This window comes from Oncorhynchus nerka, linkage group LG10 (genome assembly GCF_034236695.1).
Source record: "Oncorhynchus nerka isolate Pitt River linkage group LG10, Oner_Uvic_2.0, whole genome shotgun sequence".
Classification (NCBI taxonomy): domain Eukaryota; kingdom Metazoa; phylum Chordata; class Actinopteri; order Salmoniformes; family Salmonidae; genus Oncorhynchus; species Oncorhynchus nerka.
Window position 1 is genome coordinate 24,806,041 of NC_088405.1, and position 21,718 is coordinate 24,827,758.

A 21,718-nucleotide genomic window follows, 5' to 3' on the forward strand; every position below is an offset into this window, starting at 1 on the left:
GTGTATTGGATAGGCGTTTACCCACCTATCAGTGGTGTAGTGGATAGGCGTTTACCCACCTATCAGTGGTGTATTGGATAGGCGTTTTCCCACCTATTAGTGGTGTAATGGATAGGTGTTTACCCACCTATCGCATAAATCATGTATAGAAAATATAGGGAGTTTACCCACAGATTTTTAAGTGATATCTTTACCTTACAAAACCAAAAGCAGAGGTTAGCAGGTGGACGTTTATCTATCCAGTCATTCGTATTTGAGCATTTAGCCATAAAAAAACTGAATTTACAAAATGAAAACATTGCAGGCACATCGTAAAGAGTCTGGTGAATTTGTCCATCCCAAAGCATTGCTGGTTCTGGCCCAGATTAGCATAACATGTAAAGAATTATTGAGATCACTAAAACAGGCTATACTAATTAAAGCCAGAATCATCAATTCAAGATCTTCAGATTTCAGCCCCCAAATGGAAAAACATTCACTTGGACAGAGACACTGCAAAATGAGAAATGTTGTGTCAGTTAGCATCATAGGATGGTTGGATGGCAATAGATGACAGATGTTAACCTCTCCTCTAATCTTGTAGTTTATCTGGTGATAGTCTAGTAAGTCTACAAATGTATCTACAGTATGATATAGTTGGATAAAATAACATTCATATTCACCACGGAACGTGCAACTTCCTGTGTCTTGCTTTAGTATCTTTATCATTATTTTCTCTGTAGCAATTACTGAGACATACCGTTCAGCTGAGTACAGAACAGTACAGACTCAGTAGTCAGGATGAGAAATGTCCTGTTCTGTTTCTGTCCTCTCCTCAAACAATCTTTATCTCACCGCCAGGCGTCATATCAGTGAATTATACCACACACATACCAGCTGCAACCTATGTCTTCTAAATGACATACCACACAAAATTAATGAGAGAGAGGGAGAGGGAATGAGAAAGAGAGAGCGAGTGAGAGAGACAGAGAGAGAGAGAGAGAGAGAGAGAGAGAGAGACAGACAGACAGAGAGAGAGATGACAAAAGAGATGAACGGTGTCAGGAGCGGAGATGTACAATTTACCAGAATGCTGTCCATCTGAAGCCAAGAGTAGAAACATGAAGTTCCCTGTATTAATCACACTGCCAAACACTCAACAGAACCAGACAGTATTAATTACCAAAGAGTTAGGACTCAACATTTGCATAGTGCTTCAAAGTATTTGGGCATGTCTGTCTGGGTGGCTTTTGGAATAAAACATGCTTTAACGGAATCAAGCGCTGCAAAGTTTATAGCACTCAAGAAAACCCTTTTGATTTGATAAAAATCCCTTTACAGTCAATGGGCTTGTACATGTAATGTATCATCATTCATCACTTTAAGATCCAGCATTTATTGGCAGGTTTTCCCATGGATACTCTATTGGGATGAAGAAAATGACCGCCCTAAAATGACTCAGTCAAGAGATGACACAGAGAAGATGGTATCGGAAGCCAATCTTCTGAAATAGATTCAACCCTTTCAAACAACTCTTTAAAGAACACTGGGGGTTATTTATGTTGAGGGCCAAACAAGATTTCCATTGTGTGTGTGAACTATGACAGCTCTTTTGTTTTCCTTTGAGACAGTAAATTGATGGCCTGCCACAGACACTGAAGCCTTCTCTCAATGTTCCAATTGTAATTTTCTTCAAAGTAAAAGACAACGAGCAAGTAGGCCTACATTTGTGACACGCGATAATAGATACACCCTATTTTTAGTAAGCTACCACAGTGGTTGGGTTTTCGTCAAAGTAATGTCTGTTAATCCTCTGGTAATGACCTTGCCATGTCATTCATGGTATTGTCTCAGATCAGTCACCTTGAAGTTGCATAATGCATGTAATATGAATAGTAGATCACAGGAGACTTTACGATAATCCTCATGAATGTACGCATACGTACATGTAAATTGGGAAAATATAAGATTACATATTTTAACGTTCTGGTCAATAAAAGAGTGATGTCAGAAAAGGTTAATGTAGGCTACATATTAACATTCTAAGAAGAGTAGTCCTGAAAGAGATCATAGAAAAGCTTTCATATTTCAGTATTTGTCACGTTCTGACCTTAGTTCTTTTGTTATGTCTTTGTTTTAAGTATAGTCAGGGTGTGAGTTGGGTGGGTTGTCTATGTTCTTTTTTCTATGATTTGGGATTTCTGTGTTTGGCCTGGTATGGTTCTCAATCAGAGGCAGCTGTCAATCGTTGTCCCTGAGTGAGAACCATACTTAGGTAGCCTGGTTTCACTTTTGAGTTGTGGGTGCTTATTTTCCGTGTCAGTGTTTTGTTCCACACGGAACTGTTTCGGTTTTTCAAGTTGTCATTTATTGTTTTGTTCAGTGTTCATTATTCTTATTAAAAACCAGGATGAACACTTACCACGCTGCGTATTGGTCCGATCCTTGCTACTCCTCCTCAGAAGAGGAAAGCCGTTACAGTAATGAAGTGGTTTCACAATGAGGAATTTCTTGGTGCTACTTTTGCTGGAAGGTGAAAGGGATTTATGAATTTAAAGAAACCCACCAAAAAATCCACTTCTAGAGACACAGATCACTTGGACACGGTCGCAAGCACGAAGGGAACTGTGCGTTCTTGAAATAGAGCACATGAAACAAAACCTAGTTGCCCTGAAATAAAAAAGTTCAAATTCAATCTTGTACTGAAGACTGGGTAGAACAAATAGGTGGAGAGAGGGGTAAGTTGAGCCAAAGGGGTAAGTTGAGCTACCCTTGTTTCTAGATAACTACACACAAAACAAATAATTCGACCAAATATTTAGGACGAGATCATCATTTCATGGAGTCTGTGAAAGATGAAACCACATGAAAAAAGTGTTAAACAAGTTAGGTCCAAAAAACTGATTTTCACCAGTGGTTTCATGATGCTTGTAACTCTTCAGTCTATTCTTGTTCTGAGAAATGAAGGCTATTCCATGCGAGAAATTGCCAAGAAACAGAAGATCTCGTTCAACACTGAGTACTACTCCCTTCACAGAACAGCGCAAACTGGCTCTAATCAGAATAGAAAGAGGAGTGGGAGGCCCCGCTGCGCAACTGAGGAAGACGACAAGTACATTAGTGTCTAGATACTCAACTAGTCTAAAGAAGGCCAGTTTAATTGCTCATTTAATCAGCACAACCGTTTTCAGCTCTGCTAACATAATTGCAAAAGGGTTTTCTAATGATCAATTAGCCTTTAAAATGATAAACTTCGATTAGCTAACACAACGTGCCATTGGAACACAGTGAGTGATGGTTGCTGATAATGGGCCTCTGTACGCCTATGTAGATATTTCAATAAAAATCAGCTGTTTCCAGCTACAACAGTCAATTACAACATTAACAATGTCTACAATGTATTTCTGATCAATTTGATGTTATTTTAATGGACAAAAAAATGTGATTTTTTTTCATTCAAAAACAAGGACATTTCTAAGTGACCCCAAACTTTTCAACGGTAGTGTAGATGAGTATTCAGACCCTTTGCTACGAGACTCGAAATTGAGCTCAGGTGCACACTGTTTCCAATGACCACCGTTTTTTAATTTTTTTAATTTCACCTTTATTTAACCAGGTAGGCAAGTTGAGAACAAGTTCTCATTTACAATTGCGACCTGGCCAAGATAAAGCAAAGCAGTTCGACAGATACAACGACACAGAGTAAAACAAACATACAGTCAATAATACAGTATAAACAAGTCTATATACAATGTGAGCAAATGAGGTGAGAAGGGAGGTAAAGGCAAAAAAGGCCATGGTGGCAAAGTAAATACAATATAGCAAGTAAAACACTGGAATTGTAGTTTTGCAATGGAAGAATGTGCAAAGTAGAAATAAAAATAATGGGGTGCAAAGGAGCAAAATAAATTAATTAATTAAATACAGTTGGGAAAGAGGTAGTTGTTTGGGTTAAATTATAGGTGGGCTATGTACAGGTGCAGTAATCTGTAAGATGCTCTGACAGTTGGTGCTTAAAGCTAGTGAGGGAGATAAGTGTTTCCAGTTTCAGAGATTTTTGTAATTCGTTCCAGTCATTGGCAGCAGAGAACTGGAAGGAGAGGCGGCCAAAGAAAGAATTGGTTTTGGGGGTGACTAGAGAGATATACCTGCTGGAACGTGTGCTACAGGTGGGAGATGCTATGGTGACCAGCGAGCTGAGATAAGGGGGGACTTTACCTAGCAGGGTCTTGTAGATGACATGGAGCCAGTGGGTTTGGCGACGAGTATGAAGCGAGGGCCAGCCAACGAGAGCGTACAGGTCGCAATGGTGGGTAGTATATGGGGCTTTGGTGACAAAACGGATTGCACTGTGATAGACTGCATCCAATTTGTTGAGTACGGTATTGGAGGCTATTTTGTAAATGACATCGCCAAAGTCGAGGATTGGTAGGATGGTCAGTTTTATAAGGGTATGTTTGGCAGCATGAGTGAAGGATGCTTTGTTGCGAAATAGGAAGCCAATTCTAGATTTAACTTTGGATTGGAGATGTTTGATATGGGTCTGGAAGGAGAGTTTACAGTCTAACCAGACACCTAAGTATTTGTAGTTGTCCACGTATTCTAAGTCAGAGCCGTCCAGAGTAGTGATGTTGGACAGGCGGGTAGGTGCAGGTAGCGATCGGTTGAAGAGCATGCATTTAGTTTTACTTGTATTTAAGAGCAATTGGAGGCCACGGAAGGAGAGTTGTATGGCATTGAAGCTTGCCTGGAGGGTTGTTAACACAGTGTCCAAAGAAGGGCCGGAAGTATACAGAATGGTGTCGTCTGCGTAGAGGTAGATCAGAGACTCACCAGCAGCAAGAGCGACCTCATTGATGTATACAGAGAAGAGAGTCGGTCCAAGAATTGAATCCTGTGGCACCCCCATAGAGACTGCCAGAGGTCCGGACAGCAGACCCTCCGATTTGACACGCTGAACTCTATCAGAGAAGTAGTTGGTGAACCAGGCGAGGCAATCATTTGAGAAACCAAGGCGGTCGAGTCTGCCGATGAGGATGTGGTGATTGACAGAGTCGAAAGCCTTGGCCAGATCAATGAATACGGCTGCACAGTAATGTTTCTTATCGATGGCGGTTAAGATATCGTGTAGGACCTTGAGCGTGGCTGAGGTGCACCCATGACCAGCTCTGAAACCAGATTGCATAGCAGAGAAGGTATGGTGAGATTCGAAATGGTCGGTAATCTGTTTGTTGACTTGGCTTTCGAAGACCTTAGAAAGGCATGGTAGGATAGATATAGGTCTGTAGCAGTTTGGGTCAAGAGTGTCCCCCCTTTGAAGAGGGGGGATGACCGCAGCTGCTTTCAATCTTTGGGAATCTCAGACGACACGGAAGAGAGGTTGAACAGGCTAGTAATAGGGGTGGCAACAATTTCGGCAGATAATTTTAGAAAGAAAGGGTCCAGATTGTCTAGGCCGGCTGATTTGTAGGGGTCCAGATTTTTCAGCTCTTTCAGAACATCAGCTGAATGGATTTGGGAGAAGGAGAAATGGGGAAGGCTTGGGCGAGTTGCTGTTGGGGGTGCAGTGCTGTTGACCGGGGTAGGAGTAGCCAGGTGGAAAGCATGGCCAGCCGTAGAAAAATGCTTATTGAAATTCTCAATTATGGTGGATTTATCAGTGGTGACAGTGTTTCCTATCTTCAGTGCAGTGGGCAGCTGGGAGGAGGTGTTCTTATTCTCCATGGACTTTACAGTGTCCCAGAACTTTTTTGAGTTAGTGTTGCAGGAAGCAAATTTCTGCTTGAAAAAGCTAGCCTTGGCTTTTCTAACTGCCTGTGTATAACGGTTTCTAGCTTCCCTGAACAGCTGCATATCACGGGGGCTGTTCGATGCTAATGCAGAACGCCATAGGATGTTTTTGTGTTGTTTAAGGGCAGTCAGGTCTGGGGAGAACCATGGGCTATATCTGTTCCTGGTTCAAAATTTCTTGAATGGGGCATGTTTATTTAAGATGGTTAGGAAGGCATTTAAAAAAAATATCCAGGCATCCTCTACTGACGGGATGAGATCAATATCCTTCCAGGATACCCCGGCCAGGTCGATTAGAAAGGCCTGCTCGCTGAAGTGTTTCAGGGAGCGTTTTACAGTGATGAGTGGAGGTCGTTTGACCGCTGACCCATTACGGATGCAGGCAATGAGGCAGTGATCGCTGAGATCTTGGTTGAAGACAGCAGAGGTGTATTTAGAGGGGAAGTTGGTTAGGATGATATCTATGAGGGTGCCCATGTTTAAGGCTTTGGGGGGGTACCTGGTAGGTTCATTGATAATTTGTGTGAGATTGAGGGCATCAAGTTTAGATTGTAGGATGGCTGGGGTGTTAAGCATGTTCCAGTTTAGGTCGCCTAGCAGCATGAGCTCTGAAGATAGATGGGGGGCAATCAGTTCACATATGGTGTCCAGAGCACAGCTGGGGGCAGAGGGTGGTCTATAGCAGGCGGCAACGGTGAGAGACTTGTTTTTAGAGAGGTGGATTTTTTAAAGTAGAAGTTCAAATTGTTTGGGTACAGACCTGGATAGTAGGACAGAACTCTGCAGGCTATCTTTGCAGTAGATTGCAACACCGCCCCCTTTGGCAGTTCTATCTTGTCTGAAAATGTTGTAGTTTGGAATTAACATTTCTGAATTTGTGGTGGTCTTCCTAAGCCAGGATTCAGACACAGCTAGAACATCTGGGTTGGCAGAGTGTGCTAAAGCAGTGAATAGAACAAACTTAGGGAGGAGGCTTCTAATGTTAACATGCATGAAACCAAGGCTATTACGGTTACAGAAGTCATCAAAAGAGAGCGCCTGGGGAATAGGAGTGGAGCTAGGCACTGCAGGGCCTGGATTCACCTCTACATCGCCAGAGGAACATAGGAGGAGAAGAATAAGGGTGCGGCTAAAAGCAATAAGAATTGGTCGTCTAGAACGTCTGGAACAGAGAGTAAAAGGAGGTTTCTGGGGGCGATAAAATAGCATCAAGGTATAATGTACAGACAAAGGTATGGTAGGATGTGAATACAGTGGAGGTAAACCTAGGTATTGAGTGATGAAGAGAGAGATATTGTCTCTAGAAACATCATTGAAACCTGGAGATGTCATTGCATGTGTGGGTGGTGGAACTAATAAGTTGGATAAGGTATAGTGAGCAGGACTAGAGGCTCTACAGTGAAATAAGCCAATAAACACTAACCAGAACAGCAATGGACAAGACATATTGACATTAAGGAGAGGCATCCTTAGTCGAGTGATCAAAAGGGTCCAGTGAGTGGAGAGGTTGGTTGGGGGTCACGGCGATTTAGACAGCTAGCCAGGCCATCGGTAGCAAGCTAGCATAGGATGGAGGTCTGTTGTTCTTGCGTTCCGTCAGTAGAGTAGTGGGGTTCCGTGTGGTAGAGGGGATTAATCCAAATCACACAACAACAAAAAATAAAAACAATAGATATAGTTATAGAGGCCCAAGAAGAAACATAAATGTTAAATGTAAATGTAATAATAATAATAAAAAATAAATAAATTGTCCGATTGTCTATTCTGAGAGCAGCCGGTAAGACAGCTAACGGTTAGCAGGCCGCAGATGGGCGTTCAGGTAACGTCGCGACGGAGGAGCCAGCCGGATCTCCTTCGGGTAGATAACGTCGGCAGTCCAGTTGTGAAGGCCCGGTGGGGCTCCGCGTAGGCAGTAAAACGGGTCCGGATAGGTGACTGCAGCCCAGGAGTGATTGATGGAACTTAGGAGTGATTGACGGAGCTGGCTAGCTCCGGAGTAATTGATGTTTGCTCCGGAATCGACGAAAGCAGATAGTCACAAAGATTGCAGCTAGCTAGCTGTGAGATCCGGGTATGAATGTCCAGAAAGCAGTCGAAATCCAGGGACATGGAGTGAAAAATTGGTCCGGTATGTTCCGTTCCGAGCCGCGCTGCGCCGTACAAAACTGGCGATAGATTTTCGAGCTAAAGGATAGCTGATGACCACAAACCGTGGTTAGCTGAATACTAACGATTTGCCAGTAAAGAAGCTAACTAGCTTCTGAACTAGCTTCTGATTAGCTTCTGGGCTAGCTCCTGGCTAGCTCCTGGCTAGCTTCTGGCTAGTTTCTGGCTAGCTTCTTGGAGTTTCTGGCTAGCTTCTGGCTAGCTTCTTGGAGGATTGCAGATTTGAGGTAAATAATACTTATTTATAAATATAAATTGGTGAGGCGGGTTGCAGGAGAGGGTTTTGAAGATGAGTTGATGGAAAATAAAAATAAAATGTATGTGAAAAAAGTTGTAAATATATATATATACAGGACACGACAAGACGAGGCGAGAACCGTTAAGATGTTTCTAGAACTTGATTGGAGTACACCTGTGGTATATTATATTAATTGGAAATTAATTGGAAAGGCACACACCTGTCTATACAAGGTCCCACAGTTGACAGTGCATGTCAGAGCAAAAACCAAGCCATGAGGTCTAAGGAATTGTCCGTAGAGGTCTGAGACAGGATAGTGTCGAGGAACAGATCAGGGGAAGGATACCAAAAAATGCCTGCAGCATTGAAGGTCCCCAAGAACACAGTGACGTCCTTCATTCTTAAATGGAAGAAGTTTGGAACCACCAAAACTCTTCCTACAGCTGGCCGCCCATCCAAACTGAGCAATAGGGGAAGAAGGGCCTTGGTCAAGAAGGTGACCAAGAACCTGACGGTCACTCTGACATAGCTCCAGAGTTCCTCTGTGGAGGTGGGAGAACCTTCCAGAAGGACAACCATCTCTGCAACCCTCCACCAATCAGGCCTTCATGGCATACACATCACAGACAAACTGAATTGGTCCACTCACACAGACAGCATCGTGAAGAAGGCGCAGCAGCGCCTCTTCAACCTCAGGAGGCTGAAGAAATTCGGCTTGTCACCAAAAGCACTCACAAACTTCTACAGATGCACAATCGAGAGCATCCTGGCGGGCTGTATCACCGCCTGGTACGGCAACTGCTCCGCCCTCAACCGTAAGGCTCTCCAGAGGGTAGTGAGGTCTGCACAACGCATCACCGGGGGCAAACTACCTGCCCTCCAGGACACCTACACCACCCGATGTTACAGGAAGGCCATAAAGATCATCAAGGACATCAACCACCCGAGCCACTGCCTGTTCACCCCGCTATCATCCAGAAGGTGAGGTCAGTACAGGTGCATCAAAGCTGGGACCGAGAGACTGAAAAACAGCTTCTATCTCAAGGCCATCAGACTGTTAAACAGCCATCCCTAACATTGAGTGGCTGCTGCCAACACACTGACATTGACACTGACTCAACTCCAGCCACTTTAATAATGGGAATTGATGGGAAATTATGTAAATATATCACTAGCCACTTTAAACAATGCTACCTTATATAATGTTACTTACCCTACATTATTCATCTCATATGCATACGTATATACTGTACTCTATATCATCGACTGCATCCTTATGTAATACATGTATCACTAGCCACTTTAACTATGCCACTTTGTTTACTTTGTTTACATACTCATCTCATATGTATATACTGTACTCGATACCATCTACTGTATGCTGCCCTGTACCATCACTCATTCATATATCCTTATGTACATATTCTTTATCCCCTTACACTGTGTATAAGACAGTAGTTTTGGAATTGTTAGTTAGATTACTTGTTGGTTATTACTGCATTGTCGGAACTAGAAGCACAAGCATTTCGCTACACTCGCATTAACATCTGCTAACCATGTGTATGTGACAAATACAATTTGATTTGATTTGAGTGGCTAGTCGGAAGCAACTCCTCTTGGAGTTTGCCAAAAGGCACCTAAAGGACTCTCAGACCATGAGAAACAAGATCCTCTGGTCTGATAAAACCAAGATTGAACTCTTCAGCCTGAATGCCAAGCGTCACGTCTGGAGGAAACCTGGCATCATCCCTACAGTGAAGCATGGTGGTGGCAGCATCATGCTGTGGGGATGTTTTTCAGCAGCAGGGACTGGGACACTAGTCAGGATCAAAGGACAGATGAACGGAGCTAAGTACAGAGAGATCCTTGATGAAAACCTGCTCCAGAGCGCTCAGGACCTCTACCCTAAGCACACAGCCAAGACAACTACCCTAAGCACACAGCCAAGACAAGGCAGGAGTGGCTTCGGGACAAGTCTCTGAATGTCCTTGAGTGGCCCAGCCAAATAACGGACTTGAACCCTATCAAACATCGCTGGAGAGACCTGAAAATAGCCTAGTCTCCCCATGCAACCTGAGAGAGCTTGACAGAATCTGCAGAGAAGAATTGGAATTGGCGAAACTCTCCAAATACATGTGTGCCAAGCTTGTAGCGTCATACCCAAGAAGACTCAAGACTGTAAATGCTGCCAACGGTTTTTCAATAAAATACAGAGCAAAGGGTCTGAATCTGTCACGCCCTGGCCTTAGTATTCTGTGTTTTCTTTATTATTTTGGTTAGGCCAGGGTGTGACATGGGTGATTATGTGTTTGTCTTGTCTAGGGGTTTTGTAGATTGATGGGGTTGTGTTCAGTGTAGTATTCTAGGTAAGTCTATGGTTGCTTAGAGTGGTTCTCAATCAGAGGCAGGTGTTTATTGTTGTCTCTGATTGGGAACCATATTTAGGCAGCCATATTCTTTGGGTATTTCGTGGGTGATTGTTTCCTGTCTCTGTGTTTTGTACCAGTTAGGACTGTTTTGGTTTGTCCATGTTTTCTTGTTTTGTATATGTATATTGTTCACGTTATCATCTTTATTAAAGATGTTCAACCATAACCACGCTGCATTTTGGTCCTCCTCTCCTTCCCAGGAAGAAAACTGTAACAGAATCCTTAAATGTGATATTTCCGTTTTTTTATACATTTGCTAAAAACATTTTTTAAAGGTTTTTGTTTCGCCATTATAGGGTGTTTTGTGTAGATTGATGAGGGAGAAAAAAAAACAATTTAATTTATTTTAGAATAAGGCTGTAACTTAATTAACAAAATGTGGAACAGTCAAGGGGTCTAAGTACTTTCCGAATGCTCTGTAGTACGACGATAAGTTTTCATTTGTGAGGAACATAATAAATCATGGCTGTAGGGCTAATAGTATTTTTGAAATCCCTATTTGATTGGGCAGATGAACTGAATAACTGAAGGGAAATGATAGCGCCACTATCTGTCTTTTTAAAAGGTCCCAGATTGAGTTATTCAGAACATAGCAGCTCCGCTGACTAGGGGATTGACAGAATGTGTCTTCACCCACTTCTGTATACCTGACAGTTCCCTTATCCACTCCTCAAGACTGACATGGAATTCAGATCACTTTGCCTTGCCAGCTACTTTGTCTGGTGACAACAGCCCTGGGGCCTTTACAAGTAGCCAATTAAAAAGTAATCAAGGGTAGAGTCACACCGTGGGCTTCTGGCTCCCTTACTCCTCTATACCCTTCATCTCTCATTGTCATGTTCTGCCATCCTCTACCCATTGGTCTTAATTAATGGCAGTCATGATATACAGATGTAGGATCTTCATTTGATCACCCTGTTGCAGGAGAACTTTCATGCAATGCGGGACATTTAGAACATTATAGTGTATTTGAGGTTAAAAAAGTTTTCTGAAGTTTGTCATTTCCACATTAAAATTTCAGACTTGATTTTCCCATATGAAAAATGTATCAACCCTTACAAAAATGTCCATTAATTATAGGCCACATAATAATTCACATGTCTAGTTGCTGCAGGAAAATGTTTCCTGATATAGCAAACTGGCTCAAATTATACATCTATAGATCATGACAGAGTTCATAGATGCCCTGAAGGGAAGAGAGACAGGAACGCTTGGAATACAACAGTATGGCTAAGTTTTAATTTGTGCCTCCATAAGAACTAATGCCACCTTAAGATTTTACCAAGAGGATGGCAACATTCCTTGAGGTGAGTACTTTTGCAGTCTTGTCATGCATGAAAAAATACCCCTCCTGGGCTGCGAGGAAGGATCGTAATAAGTGTTCCTTCGAGGAGGAGGAGGGGATGTTTTTTAGGATATAAACAGACAATCAATGCCTGCAATTTTAACAGTAACTCATAATGCAGTACACAGCAAAACACTGAGTCCATTACAATAATTAAAAAATAGGTTTAGAAAAATCTGTGTTCTGATCGACAGACATGTCTACAGCCTTGTGGCTTTGTTGTTCCCCAATAATCTGCCCTGTCACTCATCATTGCATACTTAATTGGTGTATAAAAAAGAATCACATTGGAAAACATCATTGAACCAAAATCTACTGTAGGCAGCATAGTGAATATTTAAGAGTTGCAAATGAATGCGGTTCAAGACTGCATCTGAATACCAAAAGCACACACGTACAGACCCATGACCAACAACCCAGCAAAGAACACAACATTTATAAAATAATCATGACTCGTTTATTCTGTTTGTATGAAAAACGACGGTATAAAACAGCTTTATCAGTTTCCAGAACCAGATCAAAACAAAGTCACCTAACCTAACCTTCATCATTTCTAATATGCAAGATCCATTTTAATGATGTCTCAGCGGTTCCAATTATCTCAACACTGAGTCCTCATATTAACCTTTCATACAGCCCCTGTTTGTCCCCAACCTTATTATCGGGAATGAGACCCGGTTTCTACTGGTTACTACAGACTAAAATGAAGAATATAACATGGGTTGACATGAGATACTATATCCATACAGTATACAACGCCGCTGAGTTACTGTATAAGTAACTTTCCCCAAGAGCTGTTAGTAACTGTCCAGTGAAAATCTAACGGTTAAACGTTAATATTCCGTTAACTCATACCCAAATAATGTTGTTGACTCGTCCTATACTCGTATTTGTGGCCAAAGCATAAATTGGAGAAAAACACTTCAAAACCCCCACCCAAAACATGTATCTCAAACAGACCGTTTCAAAAATGCTTGCTATTTCCTCATAGAACATGATGTTATGTTGGCTCATTGGCTGAGCTGGCCAATTAGTGGTCAAAATGCATGAATATTTTTAATGACCAGTATATGTCCACACCATTCTGTTGTTGGGGAATGCCCACACCATTCTAACACAGGAAAGCTGCTTTTTAAAATACTTGAAATACCTATTTTTGGAAGGAAAACTATTTCACTCATATTGCAATTCATTTTAGGTCATATTTCATAGAAATATGGAAACAGTTACTTTAATAGGAGTCACCGCTGAGATCCAAACAATGAGTGGACTCCAGGCATTATTCTGGACAAGTAATTATATTCACAAAAATGAAATGACAAAAACTGTTTAATTACATCACTTGGTGAATATTGCTACCTCAGTTTCACAAACGGATGTTGACACAGTTCTATCGGATTTATAACCAGGCAGATTGGAGAGCCCATGTATACCCCAGCAGAGCTTGAAACAATTATTTTGGCCTGACGTAAGGCCTGTTCTATCGATCATGAAGTCAATCTTGTTTAGCGTACAGAACATTGCCTCAAATAGTCAATCTGGCCCTGCAAGCCTCTGTTGAAATACAATTGAAACTCATCTCTGTCAGTATGGATGGAAAAGTGTTCATACAAAACTGAATGGCCCTTCTCTTTTTGTTTTCATTGAACTGACAGACGTCCATCATCAATTTAGGCCACCATTTGAGTGGTTAGGTAAGCACAAAATATTTGGGAGTATATTGCCAATGTCAATCAAGTCCGAATGATATTGTGTGGTAGGGGGTTGCACTTATATCAACCCATAGGTCAGTGTATTAACTACACAAATCTGAGCCTATGCATAATCATAAATAAACTATATCCGGAGGCTATTTTGAAGGACACCAGTTGATTGAACAATGTTGAACATGAGTCACGTAACTAGCCTTTCTACGTAGGTCGCAATCCTTAAAAATCTGACTTTAAGCCTCCCGGGTGGCGCAGTGGTCTAAGGCACTGCATCGCAGTGCCAGCTGTGCCACCAGAGACTCTGGGTTCAAGCCCAGGCTCTGTTGCAGCCGGCCGCGACTGAGAGGCCCATGGAGCGGCACACAATTGGCCTAGCATCGTCCGGGTTAGGGAGGGTTTGGCCGGCAGGGATATCCTTGTCTCATCGCGCACTAGCTACTCCTGTGGTGGGCCGGGCACACTGGCCAGGTCGCTAGGTGTACGGTGTGTCCTCTGACACATTGGTGCGGCTGGTTTCCGGGTTGGATGCGTGCTGTGTTATGAAGTATTGCGGCTTGGTTGGGTTGTGTTTCGGAGGACGCTTGGCTCTCGACCTTCGCCTCTCCCGAGTCCATGCGGGAGTTGTAGCGATGAGACAAGACAGTAACTACCAGCAATTGGATATCACGAAAAAGGGGGTCAAATAATTTTAAAAAATTACAAATCTGACTGACACATGGTCTGGAATCTCTCCATTCTCCATGAATTGATTTTTGAGGGGAGCAAGTGAAAAGTACAATCACACTTACAGACCCCCCCCCACGCACACCCACAAGCATGAACACACATGCACATTCACGCACAATCCCACATCGACCCAGTGTGAGAAACAATAAACAGTCCACATTAATGCATCTGATCACCGATCAGTATCCAGCACCACATGCCCCTTGTCTGACACACAGTAGGGGTGTGTATCCCCTTCGTCTGACACACTCACACACAACAGGTCATAAAGGCCTATTCTCCAGATGGAGCAATCTCAAATTGATGATGATGTATATTTTTAGTCATTCTAAAAAAGGGAATGAAACGGTGGCCCCATCAATGAGACTGCCTCTTAATTAAGAAATTAAGATTTTTCCCAGGCATGTTTCTCACCCATATGAAAACACAATTCTACTGGGGCCAGCCAATCAATACTGCAAGTTTAAAGCAAGAGAAGTTTAGGCCCAGTCAGCTGACTGCCATTTCAGAGTGTGGGCCGGCAGAAAACAACGACAAAAACATGAAAAAGATTATTGATTCAGCTGAAGACAGCTCTCCTCAGTTGGAGCATAAAGTCTTTCTACGATTACCATTATATACAGTAAGGTCTTTATGAGAAAGCAAGTAGACAGCGACAGGCAGGGGGAAGGAGCATGTGTCTCTTATCCGTCCACAGACCTGTGAAGGATTCAGTTTACTTACCAAAAGTTTGGGAAGGTGAAGTGGCCGGAAGTCACCTTTCAGTGGAGTGCATTTCAGCGTCTATGACGTCCATTTCAGTATCTGTGCCGTCCACTTGTGAGTGCTTATCCTCCGACTGGGTCATGGTGTCTGGAGGAGAGGAGGGGGGGGGGGACAGGAGGGAGGGAGAGGGGGAGGAAAGGAGAAAGATAGCAAGAGAGATAGCAAGAGAGAGAGCGAGAGAGAGAGAGAGAGAGAGAGAAAGAGAGAGAGACGAAATTGAAGTTTGGATCAGTCCTTGTTGAAACTACTGTACACTCATAGAAAAAAGAGGCTATATAGAACCTAAAAGGGTTATTTGGCTGTCCCCATAGGATAACCTTTTTTGGTTCCAGGTAGAACCCATTTAGGTTCCTATGGTGACAGCCGAAGAACCCATTAGGAACCCTTTTTTCTAAGAATGTATTGATATTGCATTCTCAACATCGGCCTAAATTATAGGTACCATGATACACTGAGCTAAAAATAACCCAATAACAATACACCTCATGAACTGAACAGAGAACCTTGGAATACTGTGTTGAAATACAATAATAAAAGTCCCTAAAAAAGGACTGGACCTACAGAAAAATGTTTCTCCGTCACCTTTAGAAGGCAAAAAAGTTCAAACTCATCTTTGATGCCTTTCAGATATGTGCTGGAGTTGATTTGCCGTTAAAGCTTAGATACAGGCTCAGTAGTGACTGTAGACTTAACACCATTCTTTGGGTCACTACGTAAATCAGCTCTCAGAAGACTCAATTCATCTGATTACATCACGCCTATCTGTATTTGTATTTGTTATGGATCCCCATAAGCTGCTGCCAAGGAAGCAAAATTAAGATAGTTATACAATTTTAAAAACATTACAATACATTCACAACAGATTTCCCAACACATTAAGTGTGTGCCCTCAGGCCATAACTCTACTACCACATATCTACAACACAAAATCCATGTGTAAATGTGTGTATAGTGCATATGTTATCGTGTGTGTATATGTATTGTGTGTCTGTGCCTGGGTTTGTGTCTCTATTCCATAAGTTATATTTTGATCCGTTTTTTAAATCTAATATTACTGCTTGCATGAGTTACTCGATGTGGAACAGAGTTCCATGTAGTCATGGCTCTATGTAGTAATGTGTAGTCTGTTCTGGACTTGGGGACTGTGAAGAGACTGTCCAAGCTGTGTGCTAGTAGTTCAAAAAGACAGCTTGGTACATTCAATATGTCAACACTTCTCACAAATACATTGTAGTGATGAAGTCAATCTCTCCTCCACTTTGAGACAGCAGAGATTGACATGCAAAATAATCATGTTAGCTCTCTGAGTACATCCAAGGGCCAACCGTGCTGCCCTGTTCTGAGCCAATTGCAATTTTCCTAAGTCCCTCTTTGTGGCATCTGACCACACAACTGAACAGTAGTCCAGGCGCGACAAAACTAGGGCCTGTAGGACTTGCCTTGTTGATAATGGTGATAAGGCAGAGAAGCGCTATATTATGGATAGATTATGGATTCTCCCCATCTTAGCTACTGTTGTATCAATATGTTTTGACCATGACAGTTTACAATCCAGGGTTACTCCAAGCAATAATTTCCACATGATTCATTACAATAGTTAGTTGAAGTTTAGGGTTTAGTGAATGATTTGTCCCAAATACACTGCTTTTAGCATAGGACTAATATTTCGGACTAACTTATTCCTTGCCACCCATTCTGAAACTAACTACAGCTCTTTGTTGAGTGTTGCAGTCATTTCAGTCGCTGTAGTAGCTGACTTGTATAGTGTTGAGTCATCTGCATACATAGACACACTGGCTTTACTCAAGCATGTCGTTAGTAAAGATTGAAAAAAGTACGGGGCCTAGACAGCTGCCCTGGGGAATTCCTTATTCTACCTGGATTATGTTGGAGAGGCTTCCATTAAAGAACACCCTCTGTGTTCTGTTATACAGGTCACTCTTTATCCACAATATAGCAGGGGGTGTATAACACATATACGTTTTTCCAGCAGCAGACTATGATCGATAATGTCAAAAGCCGCACTGAAGTCTAACAAAACAGCCCCCAAAATCTTTTTATCATCAATTTCTCTCTGCCAATAATCAGTCATTTGTGTAAGTGCTTGTTGAATGTACTTCACTATAAGCGTGTTGAAAGTCTGTTGTCAATTTGTTTACTGTAAAATAGAATTGTATCTGGTCAAACACAATTTTTTTCAAAAAGTTGGCTCTGCTATTTGAGCCCCTAAAGGGGGCTTTACTATTCTTCGGTAGCGGAATGACTTTTGCTTCGCTCAAGGCATGAGGGCACACACTTTCTAGTAGGCTTAAATTGAAGATATGGCAAATAGGAGTGGCAATATCGTACGCTACTATCCTCAATAATTTTTCATCCAAGTTGGCTTGTCATTGTTGACAGACAACAATAATTTTTTCACCTCTTCCACACTCACATTACGTTACAATGATTGTTTTTCATAATTTGGTCAGTTATACTTCGATGTGTAATGTCAGCGTTTGTTGCCAAATCTTGCCAATTAAAAGTAATTAAAGTAGTTGGCAATATCAGTGGGTTTTGTGATAAATGAGCAATCTGATTCAATGAATGATGGAGCTGAGTTTGCCTTTGTGCCCAAAATGTCATTTAAGGTGCTCCAAAGCCTTTAACTATCATTCTATATATAATTTATCTTTGTTTCATAGTATAGTATATAGTATAGTTATTAGATTTAGTCACATGATTTCTCAATCTACGTTTGCCAATCGATTGTGCTGCCAGACATATTGCTATACCTTTTTTCCTCATACCTCTCAACCATACAATTTTTCAATTCCTCATCAATCCAATGGAATTTAACAGTTTTTACAGTCATTTTCTTAATGGGTGCATGCTTATTAGTAACTGGAATAAGCAATTTTATAAATTTGTCAAGTCCAGCGTTGGATACTGCTTTAAAGCAAATTTCTGCCACATTAGGAAAGATGTGATCAATACATGTTGATGATTTAATTCCTGTGCTGTTTGTAACTACCCTGATAGGTTGACTGATAACCTGAACCAGGTTGCAGGCACTGGTTACAGAAAATATACCTCTCTGTTAATATCACATACTGTACATTATCAAGCATTTCACACATATTATCCAGATACAGACTGTTAGCACTTGGTGGTTTATAGCAGCTTCCCACAAGAATGGATTTAGGTGAGGCAGATGAACCTAGCCATATTACTTCAACAGTATTTAACATGAGATTCTCTATAACATTTGCAGAAATGTGGTTTTTAATATAGACCGCAACACCGCCCTCATTGGCATTTCTGTATTTTCTGTAGATGTTATTACTGTCACGACTTCTGCCGAAGTCGTTGCCTCTCCTTGTTCGGGCGGTGCTCGGCGTTCGACATCACCGGTCTTCTAGCCATCATTGATCCATTTTTCATTTTCCATTGGTTTTGTCTTGTCTTCCCACACACCTGTTTTCAATCCCATTCATTACCTGTTGTGTATTTAACCCTCTGTTTCCTCATGTCTTTGTCAGAGATTGTTTATTGTCAGTGTAGTGTTGTTTGTATAGGTGCGCGACGGGTCTTCGAACCCATATTTGTTTATATGAATTTTTCTATTTAGTGTTATGGAGCATGTTACTTGGACATATATTAAAAGACTCCATTTTACACTCCGTTTGACTCTCCTGCACCTGACTTCCCTGCCACCTATACACATATCTCTGACAATTACCATGTATTGCTACCACTGTATCAGAGATAGTCAGAATATGAATATCATCTGTTACTAGCAAGTTATTGACTCATGAACCTTGTTTCTTAGGCTACAAATGTCAATGTGGGCTATTTTTAGCACTTTTCTGGGATGCTTGATTGTTGGCATTGCTTTACTGGGAAGCTTAGCAGAAGTAGACATGCTGATGTTATTTATGTTAGTGCAGGATGAGCTGCACACAGTGGACTTCCTACTATGACACACCACCTGAGTGCTAACAGTATAACTCTTGTTTATAGGCACATGATTACTGTATACAATAGCAGTGGGGTCAGCAGAGACATTCAGGGCATTTAGAGGGACAAAAATGAGGTTACTTACATTGTGTCTTCCAACACCCCTGGGATAATGTACATTTGCTGAAACATTATGACAACTGATCAACACAATGGAAGGGATTAACTGAGCTGGGCTTAAGGCCATTATATAAATCATTGTCGCTGTGAAAGGATCCAGGAACCCAAATGATTTGGGTGGATACCATCGTAATTATAAAACGAGCTTTGTCTCCAGAAGGAAGCAAAATTGTCAATAAATGTTATACCTGCAGTAGTCTCGTAACCAGTTATGGAGGGCTAAAAGTCTGCTGAAACGTTCAATGCCACGATTTAGGGAGGGTAGAGGGACAGATATTATAGGGTGTTTGTTGGTGTCAAGCAGTGACCCAATCAGTTCTTTAAAATCCATCTTGAGCTGTGCTGAGCTGCCCTTCATAATGTAATTGAATCCCACATGAACTATGATAGACTCAATTTCCTGATGCTGGTTTAAAATGTTTGGGAGCAGCTTATTGATGTCCTGTACTTGTGATCCTGTATAGCACAAAGTTTTTGCTCCAGGGGCTGAGACATGTCTCGTCATTGAACTGCTGAACGCAATGGCCGGAGGGAACGGAGAAATCCGCACATTTCTACCCCTCACACAATTCGTTGAACCTTTCACAGATCCACGAGAAGCTCACTTCAAATGGCTTCCATTGCCCACTGGGTTGCATATGTCAAACAAACAGTCTCTTCATAGACCTACTGTCACTGACTCCCGTGCACCAGTTCCGGGGGTCTACGTCACCGGACCCTAGGCATCCCTGAACTGTCTCATTACACACACCTGATTCCAATTCCCCTGATTAGTAATTGTATATATGTGCCCTCTGTTCACCATTGTCTTGTTGGTTATTGTACCCATGTCAGCTGGTCTGTGAGTACCTGTGCTTTGTGTTTTCGGCTTTCGTGCTGCGTGTATTGTGCCCTTGTTATTACGGGTCATGTCCTGTGTATTGTTGTGCATTTTCTATTACGGATCTCGCACCGTGTAGTGTATTGCAGGTCTCGTCCCGTGTATTTTATCTCGCTCATTATGTTGGGGTTACATTCCTGTGTTTTTGTATAGGTGTTTGTTTTGGGCTTCGTCCCCCCTTAGGGCTTCGTCCCCCCCCCTCCCCCCTCCCCCCTATTACGAATTCCTGTGCCTGAATCCAATGACACCTACTGATACTTGCTCTGCATTGCCTGATATGCAAACAAAGGAGAATTTATGACATCTGATTAAATAAGTCTTCTAGTTAAGAGAAAATATGAACCCCCTATCAACCCATAAAAAAATAGCACTGGTCATGAATGAGTTCCAAGACTAAAACATCTTTGCTAAAGAAAGGGTCTGTTGAGGGAGACACTCAATGAGAATGGGCCATTGACAAGCTGGATGGGACCTTATTAGAAGCACAGATAGGATTTCTATACAGGTAGCTGACTACAGTATTATAGTAACAGTACTACAGCAGATGTAAAACAATTAATTTCCTGTGCTGATTGTATTGGAAGGTCCTTTCATCGCATGTTGCACTTGAACGATGGGCTAGATCAATATTGCTGCATATTAGTGATAATAAAAAGGAATAGCTTCTGTATTGACAACCATCATCATCAACACAAATTCTGTATGTAGCTAAATATTTTCCACTTACTTTGTAACCATTAATTGGTTGTCTATTGGCATACTGTATGACCAATTCTCATTCTCCCCAAAAACAGTCCTTTTACAGTTAGTGCATTCCAACAAGACATGGTATTTCATTTTAAGATCAGTGACCTCACTTAGCTAATTATAGGCAGCTTTTGGCTGAGTATTCAAAGACATTCATATGATTGCCATAAAAAGGATATGGAGTTAAAATGAGACAATGAACATGTTCCCAGCTTCCTTCCTTAATCTGAAGAGAAAGGCTAATGTGACTCTTAATATGCGTGAAGCATGAATAGGATGACTTTTCCTCCATAATGAGAAATGGAAATCATCTGACATGAGACTTTCTAACACAATAGGCCATTGCTAATCTAAGTGTGCATGTGTGTGTGAGGTGTGTCCATGTGAGCATGTGTTTGTGTGTAAGTGCCTGTGAGTGTGTGTGTGTGTGTGCGCGTGGGTGGGTGAATTCACGTCATAATAAGGTCATAGTAAGGTTATAAGAATAACTTATTTAAGTTTAAGTATTTATAATTGGTCAGAATTATCATCGAAAGGGTTCTCAGGGAGTATTGGTCATTAACATTAAATGAACTAAACGGGACATGTCCATAGTCCTCTTGACATTATCTCATTAGTTTCATTCATTATTTTCATAACATATGTAACACACAGCTACCCTTGCTCAAAATATAAGCTACAGTGGCTGTCTGTCTGTGCTCTAGCCAAACGGCCTGTCGAATTCAGTTGACAGTTCGGGGGAGCGTAACATCTACAGGACACAACCTTGGTTTTAATTAAGCTTCAGCGAGCCCATATTCCTCTCTCTCAGCACACAGCTAGAGG

The 21,718-nt window shown here is 41.8% G+C and overlaps 1 protein-coding gene across 1 annotated transcript in view; it reads right to left on the bottom strand.

Moving 5' to 3' along the window:
- Nucleotides 1-21,718, bottom strand: part of LOC115135048 (muscarinic acetylcholine receptor M3-like) — a 115,843-nt gene that overhangs the window by 47,454 nt on the left and 46,671 nt on the right. Inside the window, exon 2 of the mRNA XM_029669268.2 lies at nt 15,106-15,234. The gene's annotated coding sequence lies outside the window, so the exon portion shown is untranslated. The remainder of the gene's footprint in view (nt 1-15,105; nt 15,235-21,718) is intronic.